Source organism: Bufo gargarizans, chromosome 2 (genome assembly GCF_014858855.1).
Source record: "Bufo gargarizans isolate SCDJY-AF-19 chromosome 2, ASM1485885v1, whole genome shotgun sequence".
NCBI classification, from domain to species: Eukaryota; Metazoa; Chordata; class Amphibia; order Anura; family Bufonidae; genus Bufo; species Bufo gargarizans.
The window spans coordinates 600,244,462-600,259,925 of NC_058081.1; the positions used below are offsets into that span (position 1 = coordinate 600,244,462).

The window sequence follows — 15,464 nt, forward strand, 5'->3', positions numbered from 1 at the left end:
GAATTTTTGTCTGCTCCTGACAAAACTTCCTTCTGACCAAACTCTCGAAAGGATCTACTATCGTGCGATTGCATTTCAAGAGGGAGGCGGGGCGGCTTCCCTCTTGAAAGCTCCTCCGTCACCAACTCTCTCACAGTCAGGATGGCCGAGCGGTCTAAGGCGCTGCGTTCAGGTCGCAGTCTCCCCTGGAGGCGTGGGTTCAAATCCCACTTCTGACAATACATTTTGCAGTCATTCAATAATGTCCTACAGGTGGCGATCGTTCCTCCCTGAATCCCCTCAGTACAGCAGAAATAATTTATATTGTGTATGCACTGCTGATTACAGCTTCCTCATATCTATTGCTGTACATAAGAGAATGAATGGATACCAGGTCTATCAACCTATTTGTGGGGATAAGCAATAGATTGATATGATAGGTAAAAGTAATGTATGTATATAGTCATATATACATAATAATAGCAATAGAAATAAAGATAGATTGGTCAGAGATAGATAACAGTAATTACAGTGATAGATGAGAGAGAAATATATGAGATAGATCATTCATAGATAAATAGATATTGGATAGATAGATAATTTATAGATAGATTAATGAGACAGCAGATAAAGATAATACACAGTATACGCACTCTGGTACGTTTTTGTCGCACGGAGCGGCATTTAGGCCACGCCCATCAAGCCGCTCCCCTTTGTTGAATGAGGGGCCAAATGCTTATAAAATTGTGTAAAACAGTTATAAATGTGATGCAGACCTTTTTTTGCAGTCACATTTTCAATATTAAATCTGCCCCATTGTGATCAATATTTTTGGCCATAGCATAAAGCCGGTGGTCACTGTCAGTGGTGACCTTCTGGACCTCCTGCGATGGGCACAGTGCCCATTAGCTTCTTAACAAATCACCTCTGCCCTTTTATTATTGCTGTAATCCTGGGTCGTTCCTGGTCGTACTGACACAGAAATCTCCACTTACTAGTTGTCAGCTTCTTAAAGGGACACACGGTGGAGGGCATTGTATATCACACCCTTTAAAATAAAGATTACCTTCCTTGGCCACAGCTGCCAATCACAGCGCAGGTTTAATCTCTTTTAGTGCTCTTGAAAAACAAAAGCAGTGCTGTGATTGGTTGCCATGGGTCACAAAGACAGCTCTCCTTTTTACCCCACTGAGGTAGATTTATCAAAATTGGTGTAAAGGAAAACAGGCCTACGGTTGCTATGGGCAACAAAGCCAGTTTTCCTTTGCGCCAGTTTTGAGAAATCTCCTCCACTGTCTTATGCCTGGTTTAGGGTGTGAAGGGACAGGTCAAGACATGGGGAGACAAAGAGCAGCAAAAGAGCAATTCCTTGTGTCAAGCTCCACCCTTTAGGCCCCTCTCTATAAAGAGGGATGGATTCCCGCATCTGGTTAACAGACAGGGGTATATAGCTGGGGAACCCCATCTCTTACATTGGCCTAAAGAGCTAATAACATCTGGGACATTGATGGTATATTGCTAGGATATGCCATCAGTGTCACATAGGTAGGGTTGCCACCTAGCTGCTATCTCGCCGGCAAGGCTGGTATTTTAGTGGCCTGTATTTTCCTACAAGGCCATTGCGAAGCCCATTAGTGAAGGATTTATCCCCCCCCCCCCCCCCCCCGTTAATAAAAATAAAAAACACCATTTGCTCGCAATGCTCACTGGTAGCTCAGGATAGGAGCTGCGAGACGTCATCACTCTGGAGCGCAGGTCCTGTCCTGAGCTTCCAGTCAGCAGTGAGTGTTCACCGTAGCACGAACAAATGGAAGAAGTGAGGAAGTGAGTGCTTTTTTTGGGTAGAAGCAAAGAAGGGGGCAATACTGGGGGCATTATTTTTCCAGGGGGACACTAATGGGGCATTTTTCGTCCTGGGGGCACTAATGGGGCAGTATTCTTCCTGGGGGACACTAATGGGGCATTATTCTTCCTGGGGGCATTATTCATAGGGGGCACTAATGGGTGGCATTATCCTTTCTGGGGGGCACCAATGGGGGCATTATCCTTTCTGGGGGGCACCAATGGGGGCATTATTCTTTCTGGGCGGCACAAATGGGAGGCATTATTCTTACTGGGGTGCACTAATGGAGCCATTACTCTTACTGGGGGGCACTAATGGGGACAGTATTGATTCTGGGGGGCACTAATGGGGGCAGTACTATTACTGGGGGCACTAATGGGGGCATTATTAATGCTGGGGGGGCACTAATGGGGGCATTATTAATTCTGGGTGGCACCAATGGGGGCATTAATATTACTAGGGGGCATTAATATTATTGTGAGCCACAGTATGACAGCGACTTAACACCCTGTGTTAACCCACACCCCCACAACCAGCATAACGTGGCTGGTATTTTTTAATGGGAAAGGTGGCAACCCTACCCATAGGTGGCAACCCTACCCATAGGTGGCATTGTAGGGAATTCTGGGACTTGCTCCTACCTAAATAACAGGACCCCTGAAGAGACGAAGTGAAAGCAGAGCAGTTGCACATGCGCGGCCACCCTCCATTCACCACTATGGGACATCCGGGGATATCCGAGCATGCTCAGCTATTTTCTGAAGTCCCATACCAGTGAATAAAGAGCAAAGCCACATATGCACGGTCTGCTCTCCTTCAAAGTACCACTATGCTGGTACTGTATTATGCTGCGTTTTTTCGGCACGAGAATGGGTGCAGAAAACAACTGCTAAATCCGCAACCTGTGGAGTTTGCCTTAAAGTATGTAGCAAGCTTAATAAAGGATTGTATTGATTGGGACACGATACTCAGGGTTGAGACACCAGTTGCCAAAATAGATAGGCATACAGTGTTACCTTATGATGACGCAGCGCAATTAAATGATCCAATGGATAGGAAAGATGAGAATCTGCTAAAAAAAGGACCTGGGAGGAAACTTCAGCATTTCTTAAACCTGGTGTAACATCAACGTGTGTAGCTCGTACCCTCAATGTCCAACTTAAACGATTAGAGATCCATTTAAGAAAATAAAATACCCAGCAAGAAAATACTTGAAAGCTTGCCCCTATTAAAGATGGCTACAATTTGTTTGGTGGATGCCTCAGCAGAGTCTGTGAGACTTTCTGGTTGCACGTTGGTTCTTTCCAGCTCAGCCCGCAGAGTGCTATGGTTGAAGGCATAGTCAGGTCATGGCTTCAAAAGATAAGCTGATCTCCCTTCCCTTTCATTGCCAATATCTGTTTGGGTCTGATCTTGACAAAATATTAGAAAATTCCACAGACCGCGAAAAAGGTTTCCCAAATCACAAATTTCAAAGAAAAAGGCATTTTTTCGTGGAAAACCTTGTGACAGAGAAAATAAGAAAGACAAGGGCAAATAAGATAGTGGAGTTATAGCAAATGTGTAAGGGGAAACATTTCCTTTTTAACCCCAATAGAGGAGAGTCCTCCTCGTCCTCTAAACAATGACACCATTCCAGTGGCGGACAGGCTCAGTTCCTTTTACAACACCTGGGAATAACTAGTAACAGACCCTTGGATAACAAATATTATAAAAGTAGGTTATTGCATAGAATTTTTGTCTGCTCCTGACAAAACTCTCGACAGGATCTACTATCGTGCGATTGCATTTCCTCCAATTCCACTAATCACCAGAGGCCTCTGGAAGTTCAGAACCAAAAGTTGCAACCTGATATTAATTATACCATTTTGGCCCAAAAATAGTTGTTTTGGTCTACTGAAGACCCTCAGCAAAGAGGATCCACTCATCTTCCCTCAGAAACCAGACCTGTTGACCCAGGGCCCAGCACTTCATCCGAATATAAAATTCCTGAAATTATCAGCTTTTGATTTTGTGAAAGACATGTTATTAAAAAAAGGACTTGTCAGAGAGAGTAGTACAGACAGTACTGTCCAGGAGAAAGTCTAATAGCTATAGGATTTACCTTAAGATGTGGAGGAAGTTTGCCTCTTGATGTGGGGATATGTTTAATGAAGTATCTCTTGATGTAACCTTAATCATGGAATTTTTATAAGATGGCTTGGATGTGGTTCTTTCTCCTAATACACTAAGGGTTCAGGTTTCTGCACTAAGAGCCCTTTACAACACAAGTCTTACAGAGGTGCCTTGGGTTTCTAGGTTTCTCAGAGCAGCGGATAGAATTAGACCTAGAATAAAAAAACTAGTCCCTCACTGGAACATGAATGTAGTTCTGTCCAGTCTAACTGAACTATTATTTCCATCAGGTTGCTTACCATAAAGCCTCATCCACACGTCAGTGTTTTGGTCAGTGATTTCCATCAGTGATTGTGAGCCAAAACCAAGATTTTAGCCTCCACAGGCATAAGGGAAAGATCATATGACATGTTCTGTGTTTAGAGCCGCGCCTGGTTTTGGCTCACAATCAGTGGTGGACATCACTGACTAAAACACTGATGTGTGAATAAAGCCTCAAAATAATTTTCTTAGTGGCGATAACGTCAGCTTAGGAGGGTTAGGGAATTGTAGGCTCTATCAATTCAGGAACCTTTTCTCAGAACATTGGAGGATACGTTGATATTTAAATTGGACCAGAATTTGTTGCCAAAAGGTGGTCACTTCTTTCCACAGGTCCCAAGACAGAGTGATTCCCTCCTTCTGTATCAATCCAAAAACTTCTCAGGAAACAATGGAGAGTTGACAAAAATCTATTTTTACAGCTCTGTGGTCGAAATAAAGGGAAGAAGGCTTCAAAAAGTTATTTCTATACCCAGAAGAAGACACTCTCTGCAGAGTGATGCTGGCTGGTGTCTTTTTCCAGGTGTACTGTGATGGATTCTGCGCAGTAAGGAAGTTGGCAGCAGGTGAGCGTCCTTCCTTTACTACGTCTGCGCCAAATACTAAACGACACAACGCAGGCATGAGATTTCACCCAAAATCAGGGCCAGGCAGGAGGATGTGAACTCTGCAATCCCTGGCTTAGGAGGCCAGTGCCTTATCCATTAGGCCACTGGGGATGATGAGAAGTAGTGAGGAGAAGTAGTGAGGAGAAGTAGTGAGGAGAAGCAGCAATAGATCTATCGTCAGTGGTGCAGTGGTGTCCTGGGCGATGCCTGCACCGCGGGTTCAGAGGTGAATCCTCCCATACAGATGGATCTGGACATATAACTATGGACCAGCAGGCAGAGAACAGAACCGCGGGCGGGGCGGCCGCCCTCTTGAAAGCTCCTCCATCACCAACTCTCTCACAGTCAGGATGGCCGAGCGGTCTAAGGCGCTGCGTTCAGGTCGCAGTCTCCCCTGGAGGCGTGGGTTCAAATCCCACTTCTGACAATACATTTTGCAGTCATTCAATAATGTCCTACAGGTGGCGATCGTTCCTCCCTGAATCCCCTCAGTACAGCAGAAATAATTTATATTGTGTATGCACTGCTGATTACAGCTTCCTCATATCTATTGCTGTACATAAGAGAATGAATGGATACCAGGTCTATAAACCTATTTGTGGGGATAAGCAATAGATTGATATGATAGGTAAAAGCAATGTATGTATATAGTCATATATACATAATAATAGCAATAGAAATAAAGATAGATTGGTCAGAGATAGATAACAGTAATTACAGTGATAGAGGAGAGAGAAATATATGAGATAGAAAGAAAGATAATAGAAAAGCTGATAGATGGATATTAGATCGATAGATCATTCATAGATAAATAGATATTGGATAGATAGATAATTTATAGATAGATTGATAATGAGACAGCAGATAAAGATAATACACAGTATACGCACTCTGGTACGTTTTTGTCGCACGGAGCGGCATTTAGGCCACGCCCATTAAGCCGCTCCCCTTTGTTGAATGAGGGGCCAAATGCTTATAAAATTGTGTAAAACAGTTATAAATGTGATGCAGACCTTTTTTTTTAAATGTGAAACGTGACAAAAAACAGTCACATTTTCAATATTAAATCTGCCCCATTGTGATCAATATTTTTGGCCATAGCATAAAGCCGGTGGTCACTGTCAGTGGTGACCTTCTGGACCTCCTGCGATGGGCACAGTGCCCATTAGCTTCTTAACAAATCACCTCTGCCCTTTTATTATTGCTGTAATCCTGGGTCGTTCCTGGTCGTACTGACACAGAAATCTCCACTTACTAGTTGTCAGCTTCTTAAAGGGACACACGGTGGAGGGCATTGTATATCACACCCTTTAAAATAAAGATTAACTTCCTTGGCCACAGCTGCCAATCACAGCGCAGGTTTAATCTCTTTTAGTGCTCTTAAAAAACAAAAGCTGTGCTGTGATTGGTTGCCATGGGTCACAAAGACAGCTCTCCTTTTTACCCCACTGAGGTAGATTTATCAAAATTGGTGTAAAGGAAAACAGGCCTACGGTTGCTATGGGCAACAAAGCCAGTTTTCCTTTGCGCCAGTTTTGAGAAATCTCCTCCACTGTCTTATGCCTGGTTTAGGGTGTGAAGGGACAGGTCAAGACATGGGGAGACAAAGAGCAGCAAAAGAGCAATTCCTTGTGTCAAGCTCCACCCTTTAGGCCCCTCTCTATAAAGAGGGATGGATTCCCGCATCTGGTTAACAGACAGGGGTATATAGCTGGGGAACCCCATCTCTTACATTGGCCTAAAGAGCTAATAACATCTGGGACATTGATGGTATATTGCTAGGATATGCCATCAGTGTCACATAGGTAGGGTTGCCACCTAGCTGCTATCTCGCCGGCAAGGCTGGTATTTTAGTGGCCTGTATTTTCCTACAAGGCTATTGCGAAGCCCATTAGTGAAGGATTTATCCCCCCCCCCCCCCCCCGTTAATAAAAATAAAAAACACCATTTGCTCGCAATGCTCACTGGTAGCTCAGGATAGGAGCTGCGAGACGTCATCACTCTGGAGCGCAGGTCCTGTCCTGAGCTTCCAGTCAGCAGTGAGTGTTCACCGTAGCACGAACAAATGGAAGAAGTGAGGAAGTGAGTGCTTTTTTTGGGTAGAAGCAAAGAAGGGGGCAATACTGGGGGCATTATTTTTCCAGGGGGACACTAATGGGGCATTTTTCGTCCTGGGGGCACTAATGGGGCAGTATTCTTCCTGGGGGACACTAATGGGGCATTATTCTTCCTGGGGGCATTATTCATAGGGGGCACTAATGGGTGGCATTATCCTTTCTGGGGGGCACCAATGGGGGCATTATCCTTTCTGGGGGGCACCAATGGGGGCATTATTCTTTCTGGGCGGCACAAATGGGAGGCATTATTCTTACTGGGGTGCACTAATGGAGCCATTACTCTTACTGGGGGGCACTAATGGGGACAGTATTGATTCTGGGGGGCACTAATGGGGGCAGTACTATTACTGGGGGCACTAATGGGGGCATTATTAATGCTGGGGGGGCACTAATGGGGGCATTATTAATTCTGGGTGGCACCAATGGGGGCATTAATATTACTAGGGGGCATTAATATTATTGTGAGCCACAGTATGACAGCGACTTAACACCCTGTGTTAACCCACACCCCCACAACCAGCATAACGTGGCTGGTATTTTTTAATGGGAAAGGTGGCAACCCTACCCATAGGTGGCAACCCTACCCATAGGTGGCATTGTAGGGAATTCTGGGACTTGCTCCTACCTAAATAACAGGACCCCTGAAGAGACGAAGTGAAAGCAGAGCAGTTGCACATGCGCGGCCACCCTCCATTCACCACTATGGGACATCCGGGGATATCCGAGCATGCTCAGCTATTTTCTGAAGTCCCATACCAGTGAATAAAGAGCAAAGCCACATATGCGCGGTCTGCTCTCCTTCAAAGTACCACTATGCTGGTACTGTATTATGCTGCGTTTTTTCGGCATGAGAATGGGTGCAGAAAACAACTGCTAAATCCGCAACCTGTGGAGTTTGCCTTAAAGTATGTAGCAAGCTTAATAAAGGATTGTATTGATTGGGACACGATACTCAGGGTTGAGACACCAGTTGCCAAAATAGATAGGCATACAGTGTTACCTTATGATGACGCAGCGCAATTAAATGATCCAATGGATAGGAAAGATGAGAATCTGCTAAAAAAAGGACCTGGGAGGAAACTTCAGCTTTTCTTAAACCTGGTGTAACATCAACGTGTGTAGCTCGTACCCTCAATGTCCAACTTAAACGATTAGAGATCCATTTAAGAAAATAAAATACCCAGCAAGAAAATACTTGAAAGCTTGCCCCTATTAAAGATGGCTACAATTTGTTTGGTGGATGCCTCAGCAGAGTCTGTGAGACTTTCTGGTTGCACGTTGGTTCTTTCCAGCTCAGCCCGCAGAGTGCTATGGTTGAAGGCATAGTCAGGTCACATGGCTTCAAAAGATAAGCTGATCTCCCTTCCCTTTCATTGCCAATATCTGTTTGGGTCTGATCTTGACAAAATATTAGAAAATTCCACAGACCGCGAAAAAGGTTTCCCAAATCACAAATTTCAAAGAAAAAGGCATTTTTTCGTGGAAAACCTTGTGACAGAGAAAATAAGAAAGACAAGGGCAAATAAGATAGTGGAGTTATAGCAAATGTGTAAGGGGAAACATTTCCTTTTTAACCCCAATAGAGGAGAGTCCTCCTCGTCCTCTAAACAATGACACCATTCCAGTGGCGGACAGGCTCAGTTCCTTTTACAACACCTGGGAATAACTAGTAACAGACCCTTGGATAACAAATATTATAAAAGTAGGTTATTGCATAGAATTTTTGTCTGCTCCTGACAAAACTCTCGACAGGATCTACTATCGTGCGATTGCATTTCCTCCAATTCCACTAATCACCAGAGGCCTCTGGAAGTTCAGAACCAAAAGTTGCAACCTGATATTAATTATACCATTTTGGCCCAAAAATAGTTGTTTTGGTCTACTGAAGACCCTCAGCAAAGAGGATCCACTCATCTTCCCTCAGAAACCAGACCTGTTGACCCAGGGCCCAGCACTTCATCCGAATATAAAATTCCTGAAATTATCAGCTTTTGATTTTGTGAAAGACATGTTATTAAAAAAAGGACTTGTCAGAGAGAGTAGTACAGACAGTACTGTCCAGGAGAAAGTCTAATAGCTATAGGATTTACCTTAAGATGTGGAGGAAGTTTGCCTCTTGATGTGGGGATATGTTTAATGAAGTATCTCTTGATGTAACCTTAATCATGGAATTTTTATAAGATGGCTTGGATGTGGTTCTTTCTCCTAATACACTAAGGGTTCAGGTTTCTGCACTAAGAGCCCTTTACAACACAAGTCTTACAGAGGTGCCTTGGGTTTCTAGGTTTCTCAGAGCAGCGGATAGAATTAGACCTAGAATAAAAAAACTAGTCCCTCACTGGAACATGAATGTAGTTCTGTCCAGTCTAACTGAACTATTATTTCCATCAGGTTGCTTACCATAAAGCCTCATCCACACATCAGTGTTTTGGTCAGTGATTTCCATCAGTGATTGTGAGCCAAAACCAAGATTTTAGCCTCCACAGGCATAAGGGAAAGATCATATGACATGTTCTGTGTTTAGAGCCGCGCCTGGTTTTGGCTCACAATCAGTGGTGGACATCACTGACTAAAACACTGATGTGTGAATAAAGCCTCAAAATAATTTTCTTAGTGGCGATAACGTCAGCTTAGGAGGGTTAGGGAATTGTAGGCTCTATCAATTCAGGAACCTTTTCTCAGAACATTGGAGGATACGTTGATATTTAAATTGGACCAGAATTTGTTGCCAAAAGGTGGTCACTTCTTTCCACAGGTCCCAAGACAGAGTGATTCCCTCCTTCTGTATCAATCCAAAAACTTCTCAGGAAACAATGGAGAGTTGACAAAAATCTATTTTTACAGCTCTGTGGTCGAAATAAAGGGAAGAAGGCTTCAAAAAGTTATTTCTATACCCAGAAGAAGACACTCTCTGCAGAGTGATGCTGGCTGGTGTCTTTTTCCAGGTGTACTGTGATGGATTCTGCGCAGTAAGGAAGTTGGCAGCAGGTGAGCGTCCTTCCTTTACTACGTCTGCGCCAAATACTAAACGACACAACGCAGGCATGAGATTTCACCCAAAATCAGGGCCAGGCAGGAGGATGTGAACTCTGCAATCCCTGGCTTAGGAGGCCAGTGCCTTATCCATTAGGCCACTGGGGATGATGAGAAGTAGTGAGGAGAAGTAGTGAGGAGAAGCAGCAATAGATCTATCGTCAGTGGTGCAGTGGTGTCCTGGGCGATGCCTGCACCGCGGGTTCAGAGGTGAATCCTCCCATACAGATGGATCTGGACGTATAACTATGGACCAGCAGGCAGAGAACAGAACCGCGGGCGGGGCGGCCGCCCTCTTGAAAGCTCCTCCATCACCAACTCTCTCACAGTCAGGATGGCCGAGCGGTCTAAGGCGCTGCGTTCAGGTCGCAGTCTCCCCTGGAGGCGTGGGTTCAAATCCCACTTCTGACAATACATTTTGCAGTCATTCAATAATGTCCTACAGGTGGCGATCGTTCCTCTCCCTGAATCCCCTCAGTACAGCAGAAATAATTTATATTGTGTATGCACTGCTGATTACAGCTTCCTCATATCTATTGCTGTACATAAGAGAATGAATGGATACCAGGTCTATAAACCTATTTGTGGGGATAAGCAATAGATTGATATGATAGGTAAAAGCAATGTATGTATATAGTCATATATACATAATAATAGCAATAGAAATAAAGATAGATTGGTCAGAGATAGATAACAGTAATTACAGTGATAGAGGAGAGAGAAATATATGAGATAGAAAGAAAGATAATAGAAAAACTGATAGATGGATATTAGATCGATAGATCATTCATAGATAAATAGATATTGGATAGATAGATAATTTATAGATAGATTGATAATGAGACAGCAGATAAAGATAATACACAGTATACGCACTCTGGTACGTTTTTGTCGCACGGAGCGGCATTTAGGCCACGCCCATTAAGCCGCTCCCCTTTGTTGAATGAGGGGCCAAATGCTTATAAAATTGTGTAAAACAGTTATAAATGTGATGCAGACCTTTTTTTTTAAATGTGAAACGTGACAAAAAACAGTCACATTTTCAATATTAAATCTGCCCCATTGTGATCAATATTTTTGGCCATAGCATAAAGCCGGTGGTCACTGTCAGTGGTGACCTTCTGGACCTCCTGCGATGGGCACAGTGCACATTAGCTTCTTAACAAATCACCTCTGCCCTTTTATTATTGCTGTAATCCTGGGTCGTTCCTGGTCGTACTGACACAGAAATCTCCACTTACTAGTTGTCAGCTTCTTAAAGGGACACACGGTGGAGGGCATTGTATATCACACCCTTTAAAATAAAGATTACCTTCCTTGGCCACAGCTGCCAATCACAGCGCAGGTTTAATCTCTTTTAGTGCTCTTAAAAAACAAAAGCTGTGCTGTGATTGGTTGCCATGGGTCACAAAGACAGCTCTCCTTTTTACCCCACTGAGGTAGATTTATCAAAATTGGTGTAAAGGAAAACAGGCCTACGGTTGCTATGGGCAACAAAGCCAGTTTTCCTTTGCGCCAGTTTTGAGAAATCTCCTCCACTGTCTTATGCCTGGTTTAGGGTGTGAAGGGACAGGTCAAGACATGGGGAGACAAAGAGCAGCAAAAGAGCAATTCCTTGTGTCAAGCTCCACCCTTTAGGCCCCTCTCTATAAAGAGGGATGGATTCCCGCATCTGGTTAACAGACAGGGGTATATAGCTGGGGAACCCCATCTCTTACATTGGCCTAAAGAGCTAATAACATCTGGGACATTGATGGTATATTGCTAGGATATGCCATCAGTGTCACATAGGTAGGGTTGCCACCTAGCTGCTATCTCGCCGGCAAGGCTGGTATTTTAGTGGCCTGTATTTTCCTACAAGGCCATTGCGAAGCCCATTAGTGAAGGATTTATCCCCCCCCCCCCCCCCGTTAATAAAAATAAAAAACACCATTTGCTCGCACTGCTCACTGGTAGCTCAGGATAGGAGCTGCGAGACGTCATCACTCTGGAGCGCAGGTCCTGTCCTGAGCTTCCAGTCAGCAGTGAGTGTTCACCGTAGCACGAACAAATGGAAGAAGTGAGGAAGTGAGTGCTTTTTTTGGGTAGAAGCAAAGAAGGGGGCAATACTGGGGGCATTATTTTTCCAGGGGGACACTAATGGGGCATTATTCGTCCTGGGGGCACTAATGGGGCAGTATTCTTCCTGGGGGACACTAATGGGGCATTATTCTTCCTGGGGGCATTATTCATAGGGGGCACTAATGGGTGGCATTATCCTTTCTGGGGGGCACCAATGGGGGCATTATCCTTTCTGGGGGGCACCAATGGGGGCATTATTCTTTCTGGGCGGCACAAATGGGAGGCATTATTCTTACTGGGGTGCACTAATGGAGCCATTACTCTTACTGGGGGGCACTAATGGGGACAGTATTGATTCTGGGGGGCACTAATGGGGGCAGTACTATTACTGGGGGCACTAATGGGGGCATTATTAATGCTGGGGGGGCACTAATGGGGGCATTATTAATTCTGGGTGGCACCAATGGGGGCATTGTTTAAAAAAAAAAAAAAAAAAAAAAAAAAAAAACATTGGCTCGCACTGCTCACTGGTAGCTCAGGACAGGACCTGCAAGACGTCATCATGCTGGAGCGCAGGTCCAGTCCTGAGCTTCCAGTCAGCAGTGAGTGTTCACCATAACATGAGCAAATAGAAGAAGTGAGTGCTTTTTTTTTTTTTTTTTTGGTAGAAGCAAAGAAGGGGGCAATACTGGGGGGCATTATTCTTCCTGGGGGACACTAATGGAGGCATTATTTTTACTAGGGAGCACTAATGGAGCCATTACTCTTACTGGGGGGCACTAATGGAGCCATTACTTTTACTGAGGAGCACTAATGGGGCAGTACTATTACTAGAGGCACTATTAATGCTGGGGGGGGGGCACTAATGGGGGCATTATTAATTCTGGGTGGCACCAATGGGGGCATTAATATTACTAGGGGGCATTAATATTATTGGGAGCAACAGTATGACAGCGACTTAACACCCTGTGTTAACCCACACCCCCACAACCAGCTTAACGTGGCTGGTATTTTTTGATGGGAAAGGTGGCAACCCTACACATAGGTGACATTGTAGGGACTTCTGGGACCTGTTCCTACCTAAAGAACAGGACCCCTGAAGAGACGAAGTGAAAGGAGAACAGTTGCACATGCGCGGCCACCCTCCATTCACCACTATGGGACATCCGGGGATATCCGAGCATGCTCAGCTATTTTCTGAAGTCCCATACCAGTGAATAAAGAGCAAAGCCACATATGCACGGTCTGCTCTCCTTCAAAGTACCACTATGCTGGTACTGTATTATGCTGCGTTTTTTCTGCACGAGAATGGGTGCAGAAAACAACTGCTAAATCCGCAACCTGTGGAGTTTGCCTTAAAGTATGTAGCAAGCTTAATAAAGGATTGTATTGATTGGGACACGATACTCAGGGTTGAGACACCAGTTGTCAAAATAGATAGGCATACAGTGTTACCTTATGATGACGCAGCGCAATTAAAAGATCCAATGGATAGGAAAGCTGAGAATCTGCTAAAAAAGTACCTGGGAGGAAACTTCAGCTTTTCTTAAACCTGGTGTAACATCAACGTGTGTAGCTCGTACCCTCAATGTCCAACTTAAACGATTAGAGATCCATTTAAGAAAATAAAATACCCAGCAAGAAAATACTTGAAAGCTTGCCCCTATTAAAGATGGCTACAATTTGTTTGGTGGATGCCTCAGCAGAGTCTGTGAGACTTTCTGGTTGCACGTTGGTTCTTTCCAGCTCAGCCCGCAGAGTGCTATGGTTAAAGGCATAGTCAGGTCATGGCTTCAAAAGATAAGCTGATCTCCCTTCCCTTTCATTGCCAATATCTGTTTGGGTCTGATCTTGACAAAATATTAGAAAATTCCACAGACCGCGAAAAAGGTTTCCCAAATCACAAATTTCAAAGAAAAAGGATTTTTTTTCGTGGAAAACCTTGTGACAGAGAAAATAAGAAAGACAAGGGCAAATAAGATAGTGGAGTTATAGCAAAGGGGTAAAAAGAAAAATTTCCTTCTTCACCCCAATAGAGTAGAATCCTCCTTGACCTCTAAACAATGACACCATTCCAGTGGCAGACAGGCTCAGTTCCTTTTACAACACCTGGGAATAACTAGTAACAGACCCTTGGATAACAAATATTATAAAAGTAGGTTATTGCATAGAATTTTTGTCTGCTCCTGACAAAACTCTCGACAGGATCTACTATCGTGCGATTGCATTTCCTCCAATTCCACTAATCACCAGAGGCCTAAGTTCAGAACCAAAAGTTGCAACCTGATATTAATTATACCATTTTGGCCCAAAAATAGTTGTTTTGGTCTACTGAAGACCCTCAGCAAAGAGGATCTACTCATCTTCCCTCAGAAACCAGACCTGTTGACCCAGGGCCCAGCACTTCATCCGAATATAAAATTCCTGAAATTATCAGCTTTTGATTTTGGGAAAGACATGTTATTAAAAAAAAGGACTTGTCAGAGAGAGTAGTACAGACAGTACTGTCCAGCAGAAAGTCTAATAGCTATAGGATTTACCTTAAGATGTGGAGGAAGTTTGCCTCTTGATGTGGGGATATGTTTAATGAAGTATCTCTTGACGTAACCTTAATCATGGAATTTTTATAAGATGGCTTGGATGTGGTTCTTTCTCCTAATACACTAAGGGTTCAGGTTTCTGCACTAAGCGCCCTTTACAACACAAGTCTTACAGGGGTGCCTTGGGTTTCTAGGTTTCTCAGAGCAGCGGATAGAATTAGACCTAGAATAAAAAAACTAGTCCCTCACTGGAACATGAATGTAGTTCTGTCCAGTCTAACTGAACTATTATTTCCATCAGGTTGCTTACCATAAAGCCTCATCCACACGTCAGTGTTTTGGTCAGTGATTTCCATCAGTGATTGTGAGCCAAAACCAGGATTGGAGCCTCAACAGGCATAAGGGAAAGATATGCACCTGTTCTGTGTTTAGAGCCGCACCTGGTTTTGGCTCACAATCAGTGGTGGACATCACTGACCAAAACACTGATGTGTGAATAAAGCCTCAAAAGAATTTTCTTAGTGGCGATAACGTCAGCTTAGGGAATTGTAGGCTTTATCAATTCAGGATCTGGACGTATAACTATGGACCAGCAGGCAGAGAACAGAACCGCGGGCGGGGCGGCCTCCCTCTTGAAAACTCCTCCGTCACCAACTTTCTCACAGTCAGGATGGCCGAGCGGTCTAAGGCGCTGCGTTCAGGTCGCAGTCTCCCCTGGAGGCGTGGGTTCAAATCCCACTTCTGACAATACATTTTGCAGTCATTCAATAATGTCCTACAGGTGGCGATCGTTCCTCCCTGAATCCCCTCAGTACAGCAGAAACAATTTATATTGTGTATGCACTGC

General features: G+C 44.2%; 4 non-coding genes across 4 annotated transcripts; all 4 read left to right on the plus strand.

The window, feature by feature from the left end:
• Positions 1 to 135: 135 nt before the first annotated feature.
• TRNAL-CAG lies at positions 136 to 218 on the plus strand. The gene has a single exon. It is a non-coding gene; the product is annotated as a tRNA-Leu (tRNA).
• Positions 219 to 5,210: 4,992 nt separating this feature from the next.
• Positions 5,211 to 5,293, plus strand: TRNAL-CAG. The gene has a single exon. It is a non-coding gene; the product is annotated as a tRNA-Leu (tRNA).
• Positions 5,294 to 10,344: 5,051 nt separating this feature from the next.
• TRNAL-CAG lies at positions 10,345 to 10,427 on the plus strand. Its single transcript has one exon. It is a non-coding gene; the product is annotated as a tRNA-Leu (tRNA).
• Positions 10,428 to 15,281: 4,854 nt separating this feature from the next.
• TRNAL-CAG lies at positions 15,282 to 15,364 on the plus strand. The gene has a single exon. It is a non-coding gene; the product is annotated as a tRNA-Leu (tRNA).
• The last annotated feature ends 100 nt before the right edge of the window (positions 15,365 to 15,464 follow it).